Source organism: Octopus sinensis, linkage group LG16 (assembly GCF_006345805.1).
Source record: "Octopus sinensis linkage group LG16, ASM634580v1, whole genome shotgun sequence".
Taxonomy (NCBI): Eukaryota; Metazoa; Mollusca; class Cephalopoda; order Octopoda; family Octopodidae; genus Octopus; species Octopus sinensis.
The window spans coordinates 31,688,824-31,715,815 of record NC_043012.1 but is presented as its reverse complement, the minus strand read 5'-3'; the positions used below and the strand labels follow the sequence as shown (position 1 = coordinate 31,715,815).

The 26,992-nt window shown below is 35.3% G+C and overlaps 1 protein-coding gene across 3 annotated transcripts in view; it reads right to left on the bottom strand.

Moving 5' to 3' along the window:
• Window positions 1-26,992, bottom strand: part of LOC115220372 (probable G-protein coupled receptor 139) — a 237,626-nt gene that overhangs the window by 157,199 nt on the left and 53,435 nt on the right. For all 3 annotated transcript variants that reach the window (XR_005002484.1, XM_029790486.2, XM_036509961.1), the window contains exon 2: window positions 24,420-24,492. The gene's annotated coding sequence lies outside the window, so the exon portion shown is untranslated. The remainder of the gene's footprint in view (window positions 1-24,419; window positions 24,493-26,992) is intronic.

The following is a 26,992-nucleotide window of genomic DNA, read 5'->3' as shown; positions in this document are numbered from 1 at the left end:
TGTACCACACAGTGGGCTCTCAGACAAATACGATCAGACTAATGGCACAGGACAAAAACTCAGATAATATAGTGGTAGCAAAAGAGTTCTGTATGTGCTTAACCCTTGAAGAGCTGCAGAAGCGAGAAAGAGACGACGGCGACCACCAGTCGTACCATCAATTTCGGCTCTAGCTTTTGATGGCATAACGACTCTGCATCTTCCTAGGAGCAAACATAGACACTCTCCCTTCCTGCAGTGCAAACCAATCGACTAGTGATGAGAAAGAGAAGTTGAAAGAATAGCAAGGAGGAGAATTTGCGGAAGAGGGCATCAGAGGCGACGCAAACTAAGAAAAATGAATTCAAAAGTAGAAAAGTGAACTCAAGGAGAATCATTAAAATAAAAGTCAGTTTCCGCAGTTTTATTCTCATAACGCGTCAAATAACTGAGCCGCCAGTATGACGTGTTGCATTGTAAACTATATATATATATATATATATATATATATATATATATATATATATATATATATATATTATATATATATATATATATATATCCATATAAGAAAAACAAACATATGTATATATATATATAAAACGATAAGGATAAGAAAAGCAATACGCGGGAAAATTTATTGCTCACAACGATCGTTTCACCACACCTGCATCCATCGCTTCAGCACCGATGCACAATAGTTACATCGTCAGGCGCGATGTAAGAAGAATTATCTCGTTAAATGTACATATATATATATGTGTGTGTGTGTGTGTGTTTGTGTGTATATATATATATAGAGAGAGAGAGGCAGGCAAGTGTATATATATATGCACACGCGAATGTGTTTGTATGTGCCACCGTGTGTAGATGTAGACATGCGCACACCTCCCACAACAAACGCACACGTACACGCACAAACTCACACATGAATCGTGTCGATTTTGTAATTCAAACATCCAAAAACCTAAAGCTATTTAATTGACTAGTTTATTATTGTTATTATTATTATTCTTTAGTATCAAATGTATGGGTATGCTGTGATTACTACATGCTGTCAATCAAATTTTTCTATGCATGTTTGACCAACTGTACATGTTTGACCAAATGTACTTCTACTAATGAATAAAGGATAACGTGATCCACTACTTGTCACTAAACTGTATTTCTAAACGAAGATAAACTGAATAGAGAGCAATTGACCACCATATGCCTCCATTTTCTTGTTATGAACGTTAAGGAAGATCCACGTGATACCCGACATGAGCTGAACTATAAAGATCTATATATGAATCCTTTGTGCATAATCAAACACCACAAACGTACAGAAGCGTACAAACATACACATGCGTACATGTAGAGTAACATAACTGCGCGGAATTATACTCGTAAACATGTGTGTACATGGATAAGTTTTTGTGTGTGTTTATCATTATATATACGTACACGTATGATTATGTATACGCGTATGTTTATCTCTGTGCGTGTATTTGGATATGCTTGTGTGTATGTGTACAGTTGTGTTTTTCTATTGTGTATCTTCTCCTTACAAATTACTATGTTACCATCTGTTGAAGTCCACTAGTCTCATTAGTTATTGATACATTGAAATTCTAGAATTTGTATTAAGAGATTTATGCTTTGCTTCATTCCTAAAAGCATAGACATAGTGGCACCAAAATAGGATTTGCAGCCATTATCGCAGAAGTATTCAGCTATATGAGAAAAGTGGCACATACTGCACTTCTTTGAAGATGTTAATATTTCCTTTTCTTAACATTGTTTCTTAGAGTTATTTTATTCAAGTTAATCTCGATATGAATGCCTCTGATAATTTTAATTCTTCTTCCAATATGTATAATCTCTATTTTCTGAACAAAGTGTTTGTAACACTCGAGGCAGAAAAATAACTACGTGATGGAGCTGTCAGCAAATAGCAAAGAAGAAGCCTTAGCTGAAAACTACTGCTTGGATAAGGAGGTTTAGAAATCAACATTTGAAAATAATGGAAGAAACCGGAAATGGTGAAAACTCGTGATTTTTTACCACGTAAAATATCTGTACAAAAACAAATCTAATAAACAAAATTTATGTAAGAAAATAAGAAATAAACTGAAATAGATAAGCATTATAATGAAAAAGAAATTTCTCTGAAATATAACGTAATAACATGTTTCATATAATGCATTGTCATAAGCAGCTTTTTAATCATTGAGTGAATTCACAGCAGCAGGAATTATATTATTCCATATAACTAATATAGTGTTTTGCTCATAACATCAATTTATTTCATATTAGTAAGTTATGTTTCTTAATTATAACTTCCGTTTTTAGAACTCTGTAAAGTTTGATTACAAGGACAGAGATCGTAGCAGAACTCTCTGTATTCCAGGTTTTGCAGTTCGTTTCCGGTGAAGTTTTAACGCTTCATTAAGTTGTATGACTACAGTTATTACAGTATGTTGAATGATAGAAACACGGTCGAAAATTCGGATAACATATAATTAATATATCTATCTATTCTTAAATATAGTGACATTATAGATGGATGGATAGATAGTTAAAATAGATAGATAGATAGATAGATAGATAGATAGATAGATAGATAGATAGATAGATAGATAGATAGATAGATAGATAGATAGATAGATAAGTTTCTTTATTGGCCACACAGGGCTGCACACAGATGGGACAAGTTACAAGGTAGAGCTTTTCTTTTGGGGGTGAAGAAAACAAAAAAAAAGGGGGTGGCGTAGGTTTTCGATCAAGAGGGATCGTAAAAGGGAAGAGAAGAACAAAAAAATAAATAAATAAATAAAATAAAAAATGAAAAGAGATAGATAGATAGATGTATTACTCTTTTACTTGTTTCAACCATGTGGCTGCGGTCATGCTGTGGCACCACCATGGGCTGAAGTACACATGCACACACACACACACACACACACGCACACACACACACACAAAGACGGGGAATTAAAATGACAAGGCAAGAAGATATTATATCGAGACCTTCATTAGCTTGCAGCTGTTTCTGCTACAATGCACTTATATTTGAGTGGTCGTGCATCACTCTATTGACCCAACAACATATCTGACGGCGAACTGGTAACATCGTTAGCACGCCGGGCGAAATGCTTAGTGGTATTTCGTCTGCCGTTACGTTCTGAGTTCAAATTTGATCGAGGTCAATTTTGCCTTTCATCACTCCGGGGTCGATTAAATAAGTACTAGTTACGCATTCAGGTCGACTTAATTTCATTGTCTGTCCTTGTTTGTCTCATCTGTGTTTAGCCACCTGTGGGCAATGAAGAAACAAGTATACGTGACTAAGTATGAGTGTCTATATATGTAGATACGTATGTATGTTCATATCCATATATGCAGCTAAGTTTAATATATGCATATAGCTTTGTACACACACATATATATATATATATGGTGAGAGAGAGAGAGAGAGAGAGAGAGATGGATGGATGGATGGATGTATGGATGGATAGATAGATAGATAGATAGATAGATAGATAGATAGATAGATAGATAGATAGATAGATAGATAGATAGATAGATAGATAGATAGATAGATAGATAGATATGAGGTGTGCATGGCCTTAGTATGTTCACTCGATCGTGATTTCAATTCATAGACCGGTTGGGGTATTGTTTTCTTCCCAAAATTACTTCGTCTCACGTTGCTCTACGATCACTTCGACATCTGACGAGCGATACACCGTGCATCTTTTTAGAAAACGTCGATTTGATGGAGAGACTAAGCTAATATGCGCTACGAACATTGTGTTGGTCGTTCGGCAGGAGCTGAACGTTCGAAAGTCGTTCTTGACGGGAGAGTCCATTATATATATATATATATATATATATATGTATGTATGTATGTATGTATGTATGTATATATATATATTATATATATATATATATAATATATATATATATATATATTATATATATATATATATATATATATATATATATATATATATATATATATATATAATATATATATATATGGTTAATCCAAACATGAAAACACAAAGAGAAAACATAACAACGCGAGGATGTGGAACAAGTATAGTATTATTGGACGCTCAGGAAAGAAGGAGGATTTAACGTTTCGAGCGGAGCTCTTCGTCAGAAACATAGGAAAAGGAAAGATCCAAAGAAGGGAAGACGGAGGAAATAAATCGCTAACGGTACACACGCGGGCATATATATATATATATATATATATACACACACACACACAAAAATGAGACAAGAACGCAAAACATCCATTATATATATATATATATATATATATATTTACATGCACGCATAACAAGCATATATGACATACATGTAAAACATGATTACATATGTATATGCGGGTGTGTGTATTCACATGTAACATACTGTAAATATCAAAGTAAAATGGATATCTTTGACGACTAATATCATATTACTCATGAAACTTCATAATATTTATAAACTACACTGATTGTAAAACTGTCATTTATGTCATATATCTATTTCCTGACATTTATGTCTTAAAACTTTTTCCCGATACTCTCATGAAACAGCTTCCATAAAACGTGTGTAAAAAGAGATTTGTCTATTTTGCAATAATCTCCTACGCAGGTTCACGTTTTACTCGATAGTATAGTTCCTCATAGGGGTATTTTCCTGTAAATTTGTGTAACATTACGCGCATGGACTAAACTTTCCCATACTTCTTTCAGGAAAAGACACTCCGCAGTCATAGAGTTTATAAGGACATAATAACATATTATTTATTTTTCATCCATAGTTAATAGACGAAATTCTTACTCTAGGGTAATAATGCAATACTTGATTTGGTTTACGGTCCCCGTGATGTCTCAACCTTCATTTTTTAAGGAGATATTCATGTAATAGCATCGATACTATTGCGCAGATGAATGCAGATCTACAATAGAACGATCTATTTTGTTATGCTTTAACGCATTTCGTCGCTTGCTTTATATTTGTTTAGTATTTCATTTGGAATTCAACAGTTTGTGATAACCTGACAGCGTTAATAGTCTAATAAACGTGAAAAACCACCTGGGATGGATCTTTATCTGAAAATGTAGTAATATCCATTTACTTCGGTTCTGTATTATCCTCTGGATAGGTTTATTCTATTTGTCAGATTGGCTACCTCTACAGAAATCTAATGCACTGTATTCTATGGTACTTAAAACATTTGCTAAACCAATAAGAATATGATATTTTACTGGAGATAAACTTTATCAGCTCTGCAGGATAAGTGCTGCCTAACGATAAACAATGAAGCGAAAATCCTTTCCCGTATCCTATAAGTTAATACGCATAGATTCCGAGCTATTAACCTTCACTTTTTTCGATAATTTCTTTTAGATACTTATACCTACACGGTTTCCGATCATTAGCAGGGAACTTATTCTTGTACAAGAGTAGATTCGAAAAGGAGGCATTATTTCTAAAGTAATGGCAGTAAAAATTATGGTATCCACAAAGCATAGGTTGTGAATAAATATGCATGAGGAATCATGTCTTTATGATTAATAAGCATTTACCTTATCCACATATGAAGGTAGACACTGTGGTTAAAACATAATACGTCCCATATTTTCGAATCAGAGTTGACTCGATTACGTTTGTCTTAATTAAAACTCATCTGTGATTATTAGATTCTGCTTCAAAGATGTCGAAAATATGTAGCGTGAGTCAAATGTTGAGAAATGTGAACAAGTTTCTGAATAGCGCTACTTGCACACCAATACGGCTTATGTTAAAGATCCATAAAATAATCTGCTTGTTCGTTCGCCCGTTATACTTTAGTTAGAGAGGTGGAGTTGGTGAGAGATGGGGTGAGTGAGAGGTTAAGTGAGTGAGAGGTGGAGTGAGTGAGAGGTAGAGTGAATGAGAGGTGGAGTGAGTGAAGGGTGGAATGAGTGAGAAGTGGAGTGAGAGAGTGTCCATTATACAAATCCACACTTTTTCAGTTAGAGGGCTCCCACTTCCCATGGTCATTCAAAACCGTTCAAGGGCGGTTGTGCACATCTTTACATTTCCCCAGTCACCCTGCAAAGCCATTAAACAATCAGTAGAAGTGAGTTTTTAGTGAATTTTCTATCCAAAACCCAACCATAATGCCCGAAACTTGATACGCCAATTGAATGCTAGCTAGCTGTATATGATTGGTCGGAAATTTGGACAGTAATCGCGTGTATGTGCGCACGCACGCAGCTGTATATGCATGCACTAGTATATATATATATATATATATATATATATAAGGAGTGAGTAGTTGACAGTGAAATAAGCTTAAAACAGATAACGCAGCGTAGTACTCAAAAGTGGATGAGAACCTAAACTCCAACCTTGTCCTCCAGAGTCAGAGCTTTCGCAGAGAAAGTCGGCTATAAGAATAATCCTTAAAGACTTCTTATGGAGGAAGCAAGATAGATATAAAGGCTTAAAGAGAGTGGAGTAATGAGGAAGGGGTGGGAGGAGGTGGGGTAGTTAATGGGATACACATGATGAGGACATTATCTTCTCTCATGTCTTTCTCAAGAAATAGTTCCTTAGAATTCCTTAGAATTATGATTAGTTTAGCAACAAAACAGAAACAAAAAAATATTATTTAAACTTCTGAAACACATTTAAAGATTATAAACGTTCCAAGGGAATCGAAGAAATGTCTTGTAGATAAAACAAGAACAACACCACCAACAACAAAACTAATTAAGGTTCCATATTTTGGCATAAGGCCAGCAAGATTGGGGGAGGGGATAAGTCGATTACATCCACCCCAGTCCTAAACTGGTACTCTGCCTTTCATTCCTTTGAAGTCAATAACAGGATGTGGATTGAGAAGGAGGAGAAGGAGGAGGAGGGAGAGGAGGAGGAACGGGAGGAAAAAGAAGACAGGCAGAGGAGGAAGACGCTTCAATTTTCGGCACATGACCAGCAATTTTAGGAGGAGAGATTTGTCAGATTACATCGACCCTAATACTCGTCTCGCCAAGGCGGCGAGCAGGCAGAATTGTTAGCACACCGGGCGAAATGCTTAGTGGTATTTCGTCTGCCGCTACGTTCTGTGTTCAAATTCCGCCGAGGTCAACTTTGCCTTTCATCCTCTCGGGGTCGATAAATTAAGTACCGGTTACGCACTGGAGTCGATATAATCGACTTAATCCGTTTGTCTGTCCTTGTCTGTCCTCCCTGGGTTTAGCCCCTTGTGGGTAGTAAAGAAATAGGTATTTCTTCTGCTGCTACGTTCTGAGTTCAAATTCCGCCGAGGTCGACTTTGCCTTTCATCCTTTCGGGGTCGATAAATTAAGTACCAGTTGCGTACTGAGATCGATCTAATCGACTGGCTCCCTCCCCAAAATTTCGGGCCTTGTGTCTAGAGTAGAAAAGTTAATAATCGTCTTGTAGTTGACCTGATCGATGCTGAGGTGATGAAAGTCAATGCTAACCTTGGTGAGATTTGAAATCAGAACATAAAAAGTCTAACGAAATAGCGCAACGTATTTTGCTCGATGATCTAACAATCTTCCCCCACAGATTAATTCTTGCTATAACCACCAGTCAGAACAAGAAAAAAGAAACATAACGCATTTTAAGGTAAATGTAACATAACTCGTTTTGCACCTACACAACAACTGAATGAAACGTTGAAATAACATCGAAATAAAATAAAATGAGCCATGTCAAAAAGCAAAACTGATATAGAATAAAAACGTTTCTAAACGCCCCAAAACACAAAATTCGCCAAAAAAAATGTTAGAAATAAAAAGACAAAAAATGAATTAGGACTGTATACAAACAGGAAAAATAGAATAAATAGTAGTTTGAAGAAGAATGGACCCGTCCGTGTTACTGAATGAATGTTTACCTTGGAAACATTTCCTAGCGTGAAATAAAGAATGTCTTGTTCGTAAGAATGAAGTTCACTATTGCTGTATCAGTTTACGTTAGTGAGTCTAAGAATAGACCACATACTGTATGCGTATGTCAATTTCTGTCATTGCCATCAGGGAATGTTTCTTGAATATTTGTATAACTGGCTATGTACGTGTGTGTATGTATGTATGTATGTATGTATGTATGTATGTATGTATGTATGTATGTATGTATGTATGTATGTATGTATGCATGTATGTATCTGTGTATGTACATACTTATGTTAGTATATGTATGCATATATATGTTTGTGTCTGTGTTTTTGTGTGTGTATATATATATATATATATATACATATATATATATATTATATATATATATATAATATATATATATATACATATGTATATATATATTATATATATATATATATATATATATATATATATAATATATATAATATATATATATATATATATATAATATATATATATATATATATATATGCATGTACGTATATGTGTGTATATGTGTGTATCTGTATGAAGGGATGAATGGATAAAGGGATGGATGGATCAGCGAGTGACTCAGTTCATAAATATACAGAAGAATGTGTATCAAAATAAATACTGAAGGATGTGTATGTGTATGCGCGCGTGCATGCGTGTGTGTGTGTGCGCGCGCGCGTGTGTGGGTGTAAAATAAAATAAAATGTGAGATGCATGTATGCTTGCATGCATTGATATATATATAAATTCAGAGAAAACGGAGAATGCACGGATATGTAGAACCACAGTCCAGTCAAATTAATATGTTCATTCACATTGCCTACGCTGCGTTTCGGCTGATTGCTGTTATTCAACATTTACACTTTTAAACTGCATTATGAATTTGAAAAAGCAAAAAGTCTCCTCAGAGCCTAATTGACTGACATTTTTCACAACCTAACGAATGGAGAGTGTATTCCGATTGAATTGTAGCATGTGCGTCTTATGTTCTGTTCTAAAAATAGCTAAAAGTTGATTTTCGACCTTAATGGACAAGGGATAGGCATAGTTCAGAAGAACTAGGTCATGTGACTATTCCCCTTCTTTTGTAATACCAATTAACTATTTACAAGCCTGTCATTACTTATCATCCTATTCAGTATGTCCGTAACATATTCTTCTACGTCTTTATTCCACCCTTTTGGCCAAAGTGATGAACTATTTATGTTTACAAGCCTGCCTCTACTATTTATACTATTCAGCATATCCATAACATAACCATCGATGACCTAATAAATAAGTCTAGGTATGTTGCTAATAGTTCTTTTTATTTATCAATTTTATATGAACACTATTATTTATATTTGTAAGACTTATATTAGTTACTAATAAATAAAATTATTTATTCAAAGGTATTATTTGATAGGTTGGGTTCATACATATATATATTTTTCCTATTTAAAATATAGTATAGATTCAGGTTTCATGGGTATTATTTACACGGTGTTTATTTTAACGATGTCTATTTAAATTTATTAAGGGTATATTTAACTTTGTGAACTATTCATAGGTGTTATTTTTCACAGTGTTTATTTTAACCGTATCTGCTTTAAATTTATTGAATGTATATTTGATTTTATGAATACAATAGGGTCCTCTTTCTCTCCTGCTGTTGATTAATTTGCGTTTTGATGTAAGAATCTGGTCAATTTCTTCGATGAAAAGTTGACATCTTTTGTTCCCAATGCTATAAGATTTTGCTCCGCTAACTATTTCCCACCTTACTTTTATCCTTAATCAACCAAATTAGTTTACCTTTGATTTGTCTCCCAGATAATATAATTTAATATAATATTTAATAGGATAGAAGTAACTTCTAATAATCATAATTTTAAAGTAGTAATTACTCTCACTTATTTGCAGCCTAATTCGTCAATTCTGATTTAGGTATTAATTAATCTTTTGTATATAAGGGCGGTGCCCCAGCATGGCCTCAGCCGGATGGCTGAAACAAGTAAAAAAGAGTAATATAAAGAAAAGGTCAAGATGCACTGAAATTCATCATCGTTAGCACATGTCTAAATATATTTGAGCAGTACTCCGTCGACATTTTATCGTCATAAAATTATTATTTAGTAATATCACTAGCAACAATGAATTATAAAGATACTGTAGAATATATTTCTTATACCAACAGTAGACCAAGTTCTGAAACGATAATGAACAGCAATATGATATACCTGATTCTGAAACTTAACAACATCTACGACATTGCACATATGTGAGGCAGGCGGTTAGATAAATTTAGACTCCACATATAATAAATGCTACACATAATGCAGTTTATAATGCATATATTTTAGGTAAGCCTCATGCAAATCTTGAATATGAACTAGTCATGAATGAAATATATATATATTTGAGTACTGCTCAAATGGCGGTGCCCCAGCATGGCCACAGCTCATAAGCTGAAACTGGAAAAATCAAAATCAAATATATATATATATATATATTGGAAGGTTTGGGGATGATGTACAGGTATTTTATATTAGAATAAATGAAGTACTCAGAAATTCGGATGGTTTTATATTTACACAATACACTCAATAACACTATAAAATGGTCAAAACTTTCACAGGAACTTAGTTCGATTTGAAAACCCCACTAGAATGGGAGAAAGCGTTAATATATGATGTAAGTTATATGATGTATAAAAACATGTAATATACAAATAAATATCTGTAAATATAAAACCATCCGAATTTCTGAGTACCTCATTTCTTCTAAGATATATATATATATATATATATATATATGATACTCTAAATTATTCATAAACTTGAAGTGCTATTATCTTTTATCTTTTAGTTGTTTCGCTCATTAGACTGCGACCATACTGTGGCACCACCTTCTAGACTTTAAGTCGAAACAATCGACTCCAAAGTCGTGTTCTTCTATCAGTCTCTTTTGATGAACTTATTGACAACTTGCAGTAATGTCGTATGAACTTTGGGTAAACAGAGAAATAGTATAAGCATATATACCTATGCAGGAGCTTTCGTACACGTATTTATGCGTTACACAGAGATACCCCTACGTATGGTGTGCAGTTATGCCTATCATAAATATATTTACCTGTGTGAGTATATATGGGTTCAGGAATATGTGTGACTGAGTGGAGAGTTTAAATCAATATCCTTAAACACCTAGTGTAATAACCAGTTCTCTGATGATGATTATGATGTGATTATTTCAAACCTGTAGCCTAAACTACCACACTAATTGCCAATTAGTTTACATTAACAGAACTTTAATTGAAGAACGCTTTAAGTCCTTTAGATTTTATCTACATTTCGCAAGGATGAACGTAAAATTATTGTTTTATATACGTCGATTATATATGTGAACATTACAACATCAAATTCTCGTGCCTCTGCATGTATGTACATCTGTACACACATAAACGCACATATGTATGTGTACGTATATAAATATATATTTACACACACACACACACACACACATATATATATAGTCGGTGTAGGCGACTATATGAATATATACATATATAATTACATGTGTATATATACATATATACATGTATGTATATATATGTATATATATATATGCATATGTATGTATATGTATACATATATATATATATGTATATATGTATATATATATTATATATATATATATATATATATTGTGTGTGTGTGTGTGTGTGTGTGTGTGTTAATATATTATATTATATATTGTTACATTACATGATACACAATAATCTTTTATTTCCGGTTAAATGAACATGATGGATTTGTATCTGTTCCTTTTCTTATTTGTGTCTGTTACATTTCCTGACATTTTCTATAATCTCAGGGAAATATTTCCATTAATCTTTAATACACACACACACACACACACACACACACACACACGAATAGATACATACACATAAATACACACACATCTTCCTTTTACTTTTTTAAAATGTCCTTCAGTTCGTCCTACAGATTCGTCTTTTTTACATTGTAAACGCTCATAACATGTCTTAAACACGGACATTTTCGTCTAATCTGTTTTACATGGATTGTATATGTGGCCTTGTTTTAAAAAGCCTACACTTTTGGTGATATGAAATACATCATACATATGCTTGTGTGTACGTGCGCACGTTTGTGTGTCTGTTTTTTCGTACGTGTTTACGTACCTCAGTGCGTGTGCAAGCTATTCATAATACTATCCGTAAACACAAAATCTAAGTACAGAAAATTATGGAGAGGATGATTTTCAATTACTGCGTTCTGATATTTTGCTCCGAAATTTTGATCATCACACTACTATACAATATTTACATCAGTACACTTAAAATTCACCACAATCACTAACGAATGATGTTGATTTCTAAAGTATTAAGAGAGATTCATTTGCATCGAAGTGAGAAATGCTCCAATAGAAAGGAATGTCATGATAGTCCAAATAGATAGAGTAATTTGAAGGGCTGGAAATCAAAAATATTCAATAATTGAGTCGTTTTTGAAGAGGATTTTAATATTGACGTCACGTGTTTTCCAATCGCTAAACAACGGCACCATCGCTGCTTTAAAATTTTTGGCTTTGATCGTGATAAAAATGGCAACCGTAAATAATTGATGGCAAAGTATGCAGATAAACAGAGATTAAGTTAGTTATCTATTTGTGCAATATTAATAGCGTTTTATCTGCAGTAAAGCCAGCATAGATTAAACACTTGCTGCTGTTTTTCCTGATTATCTTACCACAGAACAATGATTGATTCCCAAACACATGGTTCCGAGTTCAGTCCCACTGTGTGGCAAATTGGGCGTCCTGTACTGTAGTCCTGGACTGGCCAAAGCCTTGTGAGTAAAAATATTTCATTACACCTGCGTTAACTCCATTTTTTTATTCATATATATATATATATATATATATATATATATTTGTGTGTGTTTGTCTCCCTCCCCCACCATCACTTGATAACTGATGCTGGAGTGTTTATGTCCCCGTATTGTAGGCAAAAGATAACGATAGAACAAGTCCTGGAGTCAATTAGTTCGACTAACACCCTTTTAATGCGGTGCTCCAGCATGGCCGCAGTTAAATGACTGAAACAAGTAAAAGAGTAAAGGTGTCTCAGACATAAATCCTCTAAAATTCTTATATTCGTTTTCCGAAGTCGATAAGACAGCCGTTGAATAGGTCGCTTGGCCCTTCTTTAAACGGGGAAAGGACTATCATACACCCCGAAAATCTCTCGAAAAACGGTCAACCTGAATTTGAAGAAAAAATTAGAGGCTGTAAGTGAAAGATTTATCTTTATACTATCATATGCGGTCTTTGAGAAAACACAATAATCCTCTAAAAATCACCCATTAGATATACTATCAACAGCACTGAACACTTCACAGTTCTAACAATGAATAGACTCTAAACTTTAGAGTCAAAAGCTATTGACGCCAAACCAACTGACGTTCCACAAATCACCAACACAAAGAACAGCAACGTTGAATAACAGCGAGAATAACGATAACACCAGTAACACTGAACAATAACGGCAATGAAACACATCCGATACAACTAGTATAAAAACAATACAAAACATTACCAACAACAGCAACGACAATAACATACAGCTGTTACGACTAGTATGGAAATAATAGCATCGTTTTTAAGTGCAATAGAAATAACGATTGCTATGTCAGTGACGATGTCCCAGATTTTAAGCTGAATCTCAGACACTACGTTACCAGCCCTGGACGTTATCAAAGAAGCTTGAGAGGCGGTTGGATGGAACTTACATTCGCCTCCTTATGAGAGCTCAAAATCTCTCGTGGAAGCGCCATCCAACCAAAGTACAAATATATGGGAAATTACCACCTGTATCATCTCTTGTGAAAGGTAGAAGATTCCAGTTTGCTGGACATTGTTGTAGAGCTGAAAATGAGGCAATTTCTACTCTTCTCCCCTGGAAGCCATCTGCTCGTAATACCAGAGGGCGCACATTCTCCTACCCTGATGTAATCTCCAGGGATACAAGCATCCAGCAACAGGGCCTCCGTAATGCTATGATGGACCGTGAAGTCTGGCGTAACATAGTAAATTCTATTGTCTCGACCACGGTCGAACAATGATGATGATGATGATGATCGTATCTCTACCTGAAGAAACAGAACAACAAGGAATGGGATTTGTAGACGCATAAACAGGGAAATTAGTATCACCGATAACCCTACACAGCACAAAGGGGAAAGTGCAGGAAGATGAGAAAGTCAATGTATGAGATGTGGTGACAGTATGAGGGGGTTATAGTATCGAGTTTCAGTGAGAGACAATAGAAATAGCCTAACGCACTCACACACAGATAGACACAGACACATGCCCACGCACACAGTTCACACACACACACACACACATGGTCTTCTGGGGATTATCTCTTTCTACCCTCCTATATGGAGAAAGGAATAAGATGACACCAAATAACTAGCATTTTAAGCAGAGGTTTAGAAGAGATTCAACACAGAATACATAAAATGTTCACAGAAGTCATTCACCTTGAGAATGGTGCTCCAATTTTATTTGTGGTAAAGAATGCCATCTGGTTACGTTTATAGTAGCCGCAACTACCAAAGCGTCTCATCCTCTATTAAAAGAGAACAAAAATCCCCTTAAAGCAGAATGAAAATGCATCCACGACAATTTTATGACCCGTAGCAGCAGCCACTATACCACCGCTTGCAGCGAGAAGAGCAGAAAAGAAAAAGAACACTGACGTTTATAACTGCATCAAACAGCCTTACACTTCTTCCTTTGATTTTTTTTTGTCAAATGTCGAAAACAAAAATTGGGGAAGCCAATGAGTGATATATAGTTACCTGGAGTTACCTGGGGAGTTCAAAAGACAGGATCAAAGTGCTAAAGCCCAACGGAAGAAACAAAAAGATAAACGAACAGTAAAACACTAACACAAGCACTAAAAAATATCAAGAGCTACCAAAATAAATAAAAGCCGAAACGACTACACGACGCAAATCTGTGACAATGTTAACAATAACAGGAAAACACGCATACACAAGAACAACAAAATCACCAAAAAGAACAACAGCAACATCAAGTGGAGGCGCAATGGCCCAATGGTTAGGGCAGCGGACTCGCGGTCGGAGGATCGCGGTTTCGATTCCCAGACCGGGCGTTGTGTGTGTTTATTGAGCGAAAACACCTAAAACTCCACGAGGCTCCGGCAGGGGGTGGTGGCGACCCTTGTTGTACTCTTTCGCTCCAACTTTCTCTCACTCTTTCTTCTTGTTTCTTGTCCTCGACTTCCTACGCAACCGCTGAGCCTGGATGTGCACTCATCCATCCGTCGATGCTCTCGGTGTCGGGGGTTGACCTGCTTTCTCTTCTGCAGGTCTTACGAATAGCAAAGGACCACGTTTCGGACTTCTCCCATTATGCGAGCTCTGGGACGAAGACCGTTCGCTCAACAGCAACAGCAAAATCAATCACAACCAAAAAACTAAAAGTCACCAGCTTCTCTGTTATGAAAATAATCAACAGTGAATAGCTGGACTATACATAAAAAAAGACAATGTAGCAGCAGGCGTAAATTTGGAGGTTTCGCCTCCAAACCAGCGCAATGATAGAATATTATCGAAAACGTCGGTAGATGCATAGATGCGACTGCTACAATTTCCAACTTTGGAGGGGGCTTTCCAAAGGACACATGACCAGATTACCAAGCATTCTTAAGAGATGAAGGTGAGCAACCTCAGCCACTGTATGCTTTCCCAACAGATATGGTTTCATTCGGAATTTAGTGTATAAATATACGTAGTCTAGGATTGGCTTTGGGAGTATGATCTAGGCTCGATGGTCTCAGGTCACTAGACATAGATGCGGTAACCAATGACATGAACAAAATTACTACAACGCACGTACTTGCACCCATGACTACTAGTTATATTCTTTATGTGGTCAATAAAAATGAAGCAATTGATTGGAATATAGTTCCGGGAATTATTCGGTTTAGCGGTAGAGACCATCTTGCTTGACTGAGCAATAAGTCGGTGATGCTAAGGCTGGACGGTGGCGAAGGTAATCCCGTCAGACTTCTGGTCGTTTATGAGTTTATGAAGGCAATCGGAACGATCTGGTCTTCAATTCTAAGTTAGCTTGCTTAAGAGAGATTTGGAAAGCCTCGAAAATTTTTCTCACACTGCCAATCTGCATTTCATGATCTCGAGGTCGATAATATAAAATAGCGACCAAGTACTGAGATTAATGGGACTGACTAACCCCGCTCTCTTCAAAATTATTGGCCTTGTACCTAAATAAGAGATGACTATTATAGTATACTTGATACGATAATTATTAATAATACATTTATTCATTCCACAGGTGCGTCTTTGATTTCTTTTTATTCTTTAGACACGATAGAATATGTACTATTGAGATACTTAATATATATATAACACGTTTGATGAAGAAAGGCAATATTCGTCATTTTAGGAATTTGCCACAAATGACGTTTATAGTTTTTCCCAAGAACATAGATGTTTTAGCTTCGATTTTTTTTCTTTGCGAGCTGGTGAATTATTTACAAATTAGAACATGTATTATTGTCAGAGGGTTGATAAGTTGAAACAAGAACATAATTATCTTTTTTTAATTTATAACTAGTTCATGTATGTGATTTGTTTCGGCGGCTAATTGTCTCTTGAAATCCTCTGCGCCAATCACTCACGTGTTTAGCACTGATTCTCCAACTTAAATTCCGATATGAAAGAGAGGTAGAAAATAATATAAAGTTTCAAATATGCATGCCTTGAAGACGAGAAATGAAATTTTTGAAATTTTGTTGAATATTCCCCTCCTCTACAAGTCGCGTCATATACACCCCCAAAATTTAGCGGTATGTCAGCTTGGAGGATATCAGTCGTTTGCAGTGAGACAAGAAAAATAAAAGAAATAAATTACTCGTTAACTTATTTATTCAAATTATTCCATTGGCTCATTTCACTTAATTTTCTTCGTTTATTTTTTAATTAGAGAGAAAATTAAGTTGCCTACAAAAGTGTTTACAGAAAGTTAAATTTTTTGTGTGACTCACTGTTCTACTGACACTTGGCCCATCCCTTATTTAATTGTTTATCTTGTTTCTTTCTCGACATTCCGAGGCTTGGAATTACCATCAACACCGGCTGCATCACGTTAAACCACAACTTCATTAGATGAATATGTCTAAGTGTTTGAATGTGTGTGTGTGTGTGTATATATCTGCTTATATATATATATATATATATATATATATACATATGTATGTGTGTATGTGTTCGTATGTATATATATATATATATATATACGCATATATATATATACATACACAGATATTTATATCTATATATATATGTAAGTGTGTATGTATTATGCATCATACCTATATAAATATATATATACATATACACCAACATAAAGTATATCATCTTAACTATATATACATGTATATATATGGTTGTATATATATACAAACACGTACAAACATACATACATAAATGCATACATACCTATATATATATATATATATATATACATATATATATGTATATGTGTGTACGTGTTTGTATATATAGATACAATTACATATATACAATTATATATACACACATATTTATGTCGCTACATATGTGTGTATTATGTCTATATAAATATATATACATATACACCAACCCAAAGTACATCATCTCAACTAGTGACTGTGTGGTAAGTAGCTTGTTTACGAACCACATGGTTCCGGGTTCAGCCTTGTGAGTGGATTTGGTAGACGGAAACTGAAAGAAGACCATCGTATATATGTATGTGTATATATATATATATATATGTGTGTGTGTGTGTGTGGTGTGTGTGTGTGTGTGTGTGTGTGTGTGTGTGTATGTTTGTGTGTCTATGTTTGTCCCCCCAAATCACTTGCCAACCGATGTTGGTGTGTTTACATCCTTGTAACTTAGCTGTTCGGCACAAGCGACCGATAGAATAAGTACTTTGCTTACAAAGAATAAGTCTTGGGGTCAATTTGCTCGACTAAAGGCGGTGCTCCAGTATGACCACAGTCAAATGACTCAAACAAATATAAGAGTAAAAGAGTACATCATCTTAGACTACACTTTCACTATACATACACTCACACAGAAACATGCATACATACATACATACATACATACATACATACATACATACATACATGTATATATTTGTGTACATCCATGATGCAGAATTTTCATATAAATGTAATCACAAACTCATATACATATTTATGTATATTATTCAAAGAAATTCCAACTCTGCTTTTTATGTTTTATTTATATTCTTTATAATATTAATGTAAAATGTAGAATGTAGAATATATAGTATAAATAATATATATATAGTAAAATGAAATGAAGTATTGATTTTCTTACTGAATAGATGAAATGTTGAATATAAAATATTAGGGGACTAATACATGCGTTATAGCAGTCTTCAAGGTCCCAGGTTGTGACAGGAGTGTTGCAACTGTCATATATATACATATATGTATGTAAGTATGCATGCATGTATGCATATTCTTCTACGTGAGTGTATGTATAATGAAAGTGTAATTTATGATGGTGTAGCTGCTATTGCTATATAACTTATAATATGAAAATTGTTATCGTCTTAAATATTTTTTCCTGACTCAGCTGCTCGATCTTAACTTTTAGTCTAGACGTATTAGGTTACTCTCATCTGACTTTTCATCTCTTATCCTTGTTCTATAATCAATAAACTTTACGGTTCTAATTTCAACTTCCAAGCGCTTTTACAGTTATGCTTGGTTTAAGACTCCTGAACTCCATCGTATTTTTTTTTCTTATTTTTTTGAGGTCGATTTACGTAGCGTGTGTATTTTGCATCGATATATTTCTTAATAGTTGTTTCTCCCTAGAGATTTTGACCTTGTCTTCTAGTATATTGATCTATGCTCATTTAATCCTGTCGATCTATTTTTGTTTCCATGATACATTCGAAATATTTCATGCTAGTTTTGATATGTTCTTGTTTTTCTGGTCAGCCTATCGAATTCATTTTCACTCACCTAATTTCCGATCAAGAATGTTAAAGCAAGTTATTTTCTTTTTTTTTAATATAGATAATAATCGCATATCGTTTGAAGTAAGTTCAATGTTTGATATTAATTGAATTTGGTTAAGAGATTATCGGCACTACCAAAAAAAGTCCTCTATTCTTTTTGTCTTGACTCATGCCTTTTTGTGTTTAAATACCGCCGAGATCAAATTTGCCTTTCATTCTTCCGAGGTCCATAACAAAATATTATTGCCAAGTACTGGATCGATTTCACTGACTAACACCTCTACTTCAAATCTATGGCTTATTAGAAAGAATATTATTTAAATTTAGAGCTCAGACTTGGCAGTCTCGCATGAGCGTGACGCCAAATACCATGTAATATTTAGTCCTCATGCCATACTGATTTCGAATTTCGTTTCTCAGCTCTCATTTTCTTCGATCAGCCAAATACCAGTTAAGTAATGAAACAAATAATTCTTCAGCCCTCTAAAATATCAGATATACGGCTTAAGTTAGGTATAAATACATTCTTTAAATTGGAATGCAGGTGATTGGAACAAACAATAGTGCTCCCAGCACAAGGCCGTACAATTGGTAGTGCCAACTAGTTTATGTTCACCGAAGACTATCACGATGGAGGTATTATGACCTCCTTATGCATTTCGATACAATCCGTTCTAGTCGTACACTGTTCTAGTCGTACACTGTTCTAGTCGTACACTATTCTAGTCGTACACTGAGATCAAATCAACTATTTCAGGTCAATATAAAATATCAATGTTACCTGATTATTCGTTTACCTGATTATAATTAATTCTATGCAAGAACTTTCTTCTAACTTGCATTTACAAACGCTTTATTGCTACAAGCCTTTTGAGAACATGCGTCGGACTGATAGTTCTACCATGCAAATATCATCAGTTAATGAGCAGTGTGAGCTGTTCGTTTTGTACATGTTCAATTATCAAGCACAAACAAATGATAAAAATTTATTGTGTATAAATACAAGAGCATGGATTTTGATTTACGAGCGGCCTCCGATATAGTGGTAATTACATCGATGGTTAGAGATATTATATAAGGCGGCGAGCTGGCAGAAATGTTAGCGCGTCGGGCGAAATGCTTAGCGGTATTTCGTCTGCCGTTTCGCTTTGAGTTCAAATTCTGCTGAGGTCGATTTTCCCTTTCATCATTTCGGGGTCGATTAAATAAGTACCAGTTACGCACTGGGGTCGATGTAATCGGCTTAATCCGTTTGTCTGTCCTTGTTTGTCCCCTCTGTGTTTAGCCCCTTGTGGGTAGTAAAGAAACAGGTTAGAGATATTTGGGTTACGTAAAAATGTCGATAAATATGACGAAAGTGCTGCGTGATGCATTTAGATTTACGAAACACAGGAGTTGCAATGGCAATTATATGTTCAATGGAGCCGCGAGTTCACTTAAGGTTCTCATCCATTATCGGTTATCTCATTTGCTTTGACTAATTGCACAATGCTTCTCTGTTCAGAAAATGTAAACAGAAATATGCAATTCAGACCAGGTTCAAGCATTATGAAAAGAAACAGCATGACATACGTTCAGTCGTTATTAGCTTTACATTTCAATAGTTCACTCATCGTCATCTTGAATTGCGTATTATTTTATTTAAAGAACATCAAACAAAATGAAATTATTATTTCCACTCCAGGCATAAAGCCTGAGAAGATAAGAAAAATACGTGTTAAAGAACTGCAGGACAGTTTAGTGTGCCGCATTGAGTTTAATCTCATCTCTATTGTGATCGCCATTTATTTATAGCATTTAGCAAGTCTGCATCTCATATGCAATTATACCTCATCTTTTGATTACCATGTTAGGTTATTTTTTATAGTAGTAGTAGTAGTAGTAGTAGTAGTAGTAGTAGTAGTAGTAGTAGTAGTAGTAGTAGTAGTTAGTAGTAGTAGTAGTAGTAGTAGTAGTAGTAGTAGTAGTAGTAGTAGTAGTAGTAGTAGTGGTGGTGGTAGTGGTGGTGGTGGTGGTGATGGTGGTGGTGACGGCGGTGGTGTTGACGGCGGTGGTGGTGGGCGGCGGTGACAGCGGCGGTGGTGGTATGAGGAGGTGAAGCTGACGAGGAAGAGGGGAGGATGAGCTGAGGAGGCGGAGGAGAGAAGGAGGATAGGTGAGGAGAAGGAGGCGAGGAAGGAGAGCGTAAGCTACTAGTTTGTTGGTGAGGTCGGTTTATGCTAGCTTAGTGATTTGACACAAGCTAATGATATTGGTAATCGTAATTGGGGTAAAAGGTTTCCCCTTCTTATTAACTCATCGTTATCTCATTCATTTCCCGTTCCATATTGTTTTCCCTTCCCTCTTCTCAATACTGTTTCCATTTATTATGCTTTCCATTATCATATCCTCTTCATCACTATCTTATGTAAGAAATCATTATTATTGTATAATAAATCATTATCGTGTATCTCCTTCGCCAGTTATTTTGGCATTGATTATGTCTGCAATACATTCCAAATGCGTAAAATTAGTTGTTATTCACGTCGATGCGTAATTGGTTTCGGTCTAGTATTTCTAAAATTATGGTGAAAAGTGGTTGATGCTATTATAAGCTATTAGACACAAGTGTCATTGAAATCTACAGCACATCAATATTATAATCTGCAACATTCTTGTTACTCTTAAATTCTGGTAGAATTAAAATCTGAAAATTCTTTTAAGATGTCAGCTTTTTGAAGTGATATTTTTATAAAGTTTTAGTTAAATCCAGTGGAGGCGCATGGCTCAGTGGTTAGAGCATCGAGCTTACGATCGTGAGGTTGTGAGCTCGAATCCCGGACCGGGCTGCGTGTTGTGTTCTTGAGCAAGGCACTTTATTTCACGTTGCTCCAGTTCACTCAACTGTAGAAATGAGTTGCGACGTCACAGGTGCCAAGCTGTATCGACCTTTGTCTTTCCCTTGGATAACACTGGTGGCGTGGAGAGGGGAGGCTGGTATGCATGAGCAACTGCTGGCCTCCCATAAACAACCTTGCCCGGACTTGTGTTTAGGAAGGTAACTTTCTAGGTGCAATCCCATGGTCATTCATGACCGAAGGGGATCTTTACTTTACTTTATTTAGTTAAATCCAACGACAGTTTTTTTTTTCAATTAACCACGACTTATCGGTATCTATTGCTTATTTTTTTCAGAAAAATTTACCTTTGCTGAAGCCTATCAGGTATATGAACAAGATCCGTATGGTATGTTTGTTTGGTTGTTTCATTTTGATTTTTTTTGTTGTTGTTGCTTTTCTTCTAAATAAACATTTTCGAATATTTCAACCTACGACAGTGAAAATCTAACCCAGATAATCGTATATTCATCAACAAAACGAAGTTGTGAAATAAATGTGCGTAGACGCAGACGTGGCTGTGTGGTAAGAAACTTCCTTCCCAACCATTTCATTCCTGGTTCAATCCCACTGCGTGTCACTTTGGGCAGTGTTCTTCTATTATAGCTTCGGGCTGACCAAAGTCCTGTGAGGAGATTTGGTAGACGAAAACTGAAAAAAAGCCCGTCGTCTATATGTGTGTGTGTGTGCGTGCGCGTGTGCATGTGTTTGTATATGGACAAGACGTAGGAACTCCACCCTCCCTTGGCTCAAAAGAAAAAAAAGAAATAAAAGAAGAATGGGACATCGTCTGCGGTTGGTAATACACTGCCGGCCTGTCCCGAAGCATCTTTGGTGGGAGATGTGCCACCAAAGATCGAGACTGTACCGCCCCTCCGTAATATGGAGGAGGAATTTGTGGTCCTCTTCCATAAAAGAGGGACAGTGGAACGCTTTGTTAGCAAGCTCAAAACGAAGGGCCGAAGGGAGGGGATCCTGTCCTGCACGAAGGACCCTGACTGGCCTTCGAAGGTGGCTGCGAAGGTCATGAGGGAGAACGACCTGTTCAGGATAATGGATTCCTTCCCCAAGGATACCTATAAATTTATGTTGAATTAGCCCGACTTGGAACCGTCCAGGTATTTTTCTGAGGCGTGGAGTCTGGTCGGGCAAGAAGATTCTAATTTTGATACCTAAATAAATCTGAGTAAGAGGTTCATTGCCCCAAAGTGGCTTCGAATGTAGTAAGAGGTATATTGCCTCTTTAATGCTGTTTTTGTAAGAGGTTTATTGCCTCAAAATGTTTTATAAAAGAATAATGTGCTCGGGTATACAGCAATCGGCGGGCGTTGCTGTTGCCCTCATTTTTCACCATTTCATTTGTCTTTTATATCATTATGCGTGTATGTGTCCAGCTCGCAGCTTCCTTTCTGTGTAAGGCCCTTGTGGCCAATTAAAGGAAATAAAAAAAGGTTACTTATCAACCACATGGGAATCCAGCCGGAAAGTGAGATGACTTGCTTCTGATAGGATGTCATAAAAGAGGTGCCTCAGGACTCTAACTCCACGACCCTCCCAGGAATAGCGAGCGGAAAAAACACACAACAATGGATAGATATATATATATATATGTGTGTGTGTGCGTGTGTATGTATATATATGTAGTAACGAAAGAGGCTATAAGCAATATAAAACTAAATAGGAATTCAGTTCACTAATTATGACTAACAGTACAAATTAGAACCCACATTGCTAGAAAAAAAGCGGTAAAGACCCTCTTAGCCGCAAAGAAGCACGCGTTTATGTACTGTAGACAAAGTATACAAATTGCAGTTGAACATCATCAATTAATTTTACCTAAGAATGCTCAATACATGAGTGTACGAGTGTATAAAAAAATAGAGAGAAGTGTTCAATGAGTTTACATAAATGCAATTATACTACAATTCTGAATGACGCATGCAAAATTCTCGATGAATATTAATGAACTAAAAAAATCTGAAGGCTTCTGTTAGCGATGCTCAATGTAAAGAGTGACAAATTTGACATATAACAAATTTTATAAAATGTCGGCTTTCATAGTCATGATTCTATGAGGGTGATGAAACTTCATGTTAGCTGTGCTAGATAACAACTATGGACAGGGTTCAATCGTATAAAACCAATTAAGCGAAGTCTAGTCTTTTTAACAGTCTTTACAATTAGACAAAGTATAACGAGAGTTAAATGTTGGTCTATATAAGTTGACTAACTTACATGCTGACGCGTCATGTGGCACATGAAGCAGTCAATGAGCTCTTGTTTGATTGCTGCGATGCTTTTTTTTTTACTTTGAAATATTTACATAGCTATATAAATCCCATATATACAAAAAAAAAGCATATAATCTATGTGGAATGGAAGCTATGAGAAATAATATAAAAGGAATAATTAAATTTAGAAACTTAAAGTAAGCGTTTAATGTAAGAAGTGTAGAAATAATGGGTATGTTCTGCAACAACTAAAGCTAATATAAAGTGGTAAATGTATCAATTGATTAGATTTATGAAACATATAACAATAAGCAACTTACCTGAAGTTATTGATCTTTGAAGCACTGTTTAAGTTCATTCATTGTTTTAAGATGATTGGAATATATGTACGCCCTGCATAGAAAGAAATGGTAAAACTGCTATAATGCATCATATAAACTTGTTAATAAATAACGTCACAATCAATTTAGAAGTGTTTTCATTTACCTGTCAATGATAATAATAATAATAATAATAATAATAATAATAATAATAATAATAATAATAATAATAATAGGAACGATAGCAAAAGAAGGAGGAGGAGGAGAAAAAGGAGAAGAAGAAAGAAGAAGAAGAAGAAGAAGAAGAAGAAGAAAGAAGAAGAAGAGAAGAAGAAGAAGAAGAAGAAGAAGAAGAAGAAGAAGAAGAAGAAGAAGAAGAAGAAGAATGATAACAACAGCATCAAGTACTACTCAAGACTAATCGCTTAAATATCATAGTCAAATGTCTTGTTGAAAAGGTATGTCATTTGATGAATTTTTCAGCCCCAGCAGACGACCAACGCATCTCTGAAAACGTGCCACAAATTGAGTAAATATTGTAACTTGAAGGTGGAAATCAGTCTATAGCATCTGAAAACAACAAAATTACCTATTTTTATTGTAGCACTTGGAATTGTATCAAAAGGAGCATACATGTAGACCAAATTTCTGGCAGTCTCAAATTAAGTGAATAGCAAATTATCACGCTTAAGGGTACCTCAATTATATTGCGTAAATTTCTCTCCACGAAAATGCAATCTTATTCATTTAGTTTTATTATTAATTTTATAAGTGGAGGCGCAATGGTCCAGTGGTAAGTGCAGCGGTTTCGATTCCCAGACCGGGCGTTGTGAGTGTTTATTGAGCGAAAGCACCTAAAGCTCCACGAGGCTCCGGCAGGGGGTGGTGGCGATCCCTGCTGTACTCTTTCGCCACAACTTTCTCTCACTCTTTCTTCTGTTGGCCTGCTCGCTTAGCCAGCGGGGTGGCGTCATTTGAAGGCTAAAATAATGCCAAGACGCATTGTGACCAGCGATGTGTAGCAACATCTGATAGCCTGGTCGGTCACGTGATCACGTGATTAATTTTATAAAGGTATTATTTCGTAGTATACAGACATTAGTTTTTCACTTGCATAGCACCTGACATGTCTGCACTTTTAGATACATGTCTCAGACATGAAGATATCGTTGATAAAAAAATAACACTTTCTGTTGCATTATTGACAAAATTCTATAAACTTGCACCTGGTACAGATTGAAGCTGTGACCCTCCTCGTGATGTATGGGTGTACATTAGTGTGTGTATCTTCATATCGGTTTGCGTGGATTTTCTGTGTCGTGTATGCGTATTCGGTTAGGAATAAACTTTTCCAAGTATATGATGTAACATAGGTATCTCAAGAGAATTTGTGTAGCGTGAAAACAATCTTTATGCTCAGCGTTAAGTAAAAATGCCTCGTATTTCATTGAGAATGCAATATGGCTGCCAATTTCTGCCTACCATCTCTTTATCAACTCAATTTGTGGACAACACGGCCAATTCGTTTGAACTTGCTGTCCAACGCAGACAGTGAATTATTTGCCTTGATTCATTACCTCGACAGCCTCAGTTATAAAGATCTACTCAAAAGGAAATAACTATTGTAACTCAACTACATTTACTACATATTATTCAGTATCTTTGCTATTAACTCGGCAGACAATCTGCTGTCTTAAATGGGAATTTTAACAAAATATTGTTTTCAATACAATGTTTTCGCTATTCGTAATCTTTTGATAGATGAAAAGAATACCTCCGAGCAAAATTATTATAAAATTAAACCATTTGTCCTATTTTATCTTTTATTTTCATGATGACAGATGTAATATTGATATTTTATTTCTGAGTTATTTGAAGAGTTATTTTCAAAGTTTATTCTGCAATTTACTGGAATCAGTTATCTTTTAATAAGATATCAAATTTAAACTTTCTTTTTTTTTTACTCCGAATTTTGTTTTGATTTCCTACATTTATTTACACATGTGTTATTGTGCAAACATATAATAAGAGATAAAACAAATAGGAAAATTAATAGAATAATATTTGATGAAGAGGGAGTGCCAGATAAAACGATTCGGTTTTGGTAAATTGTTATCAAAGATGAAGACAAACTATATAATACAGGAATATTTTCATAACGTGTAAACATTACTGCTGGCAAAACAGGTGCATCAAACGGAGAACCCATAATAATTTACATTAGGGTGTGTTTTTATGTACTTGTCTATATGTAATTTCAAATGATTTCCATTTTTGTGTATATATCTGTATCTAGACTACTTGTCAATCTCGTGCGTCTTTGTGTATGATCCAAACTCTCTGAGTATCGATTTTGTTGTGTATGATTTTGAACGAAGTAATATGTCTGTGTGTATATGTAAGTGTATATGAAGTAGTGTGAATGAACATTTGTGCATGTATACATCTCCTTTAAGTAGGCGTGTACAAGTGCGCATATGTTCTTTAGCAAATAGAAAAGCATATTATGTAATGCAAACATTTCAACTAGACACATTGATAAACCTTACAGATGTATATTAATATATAATGCA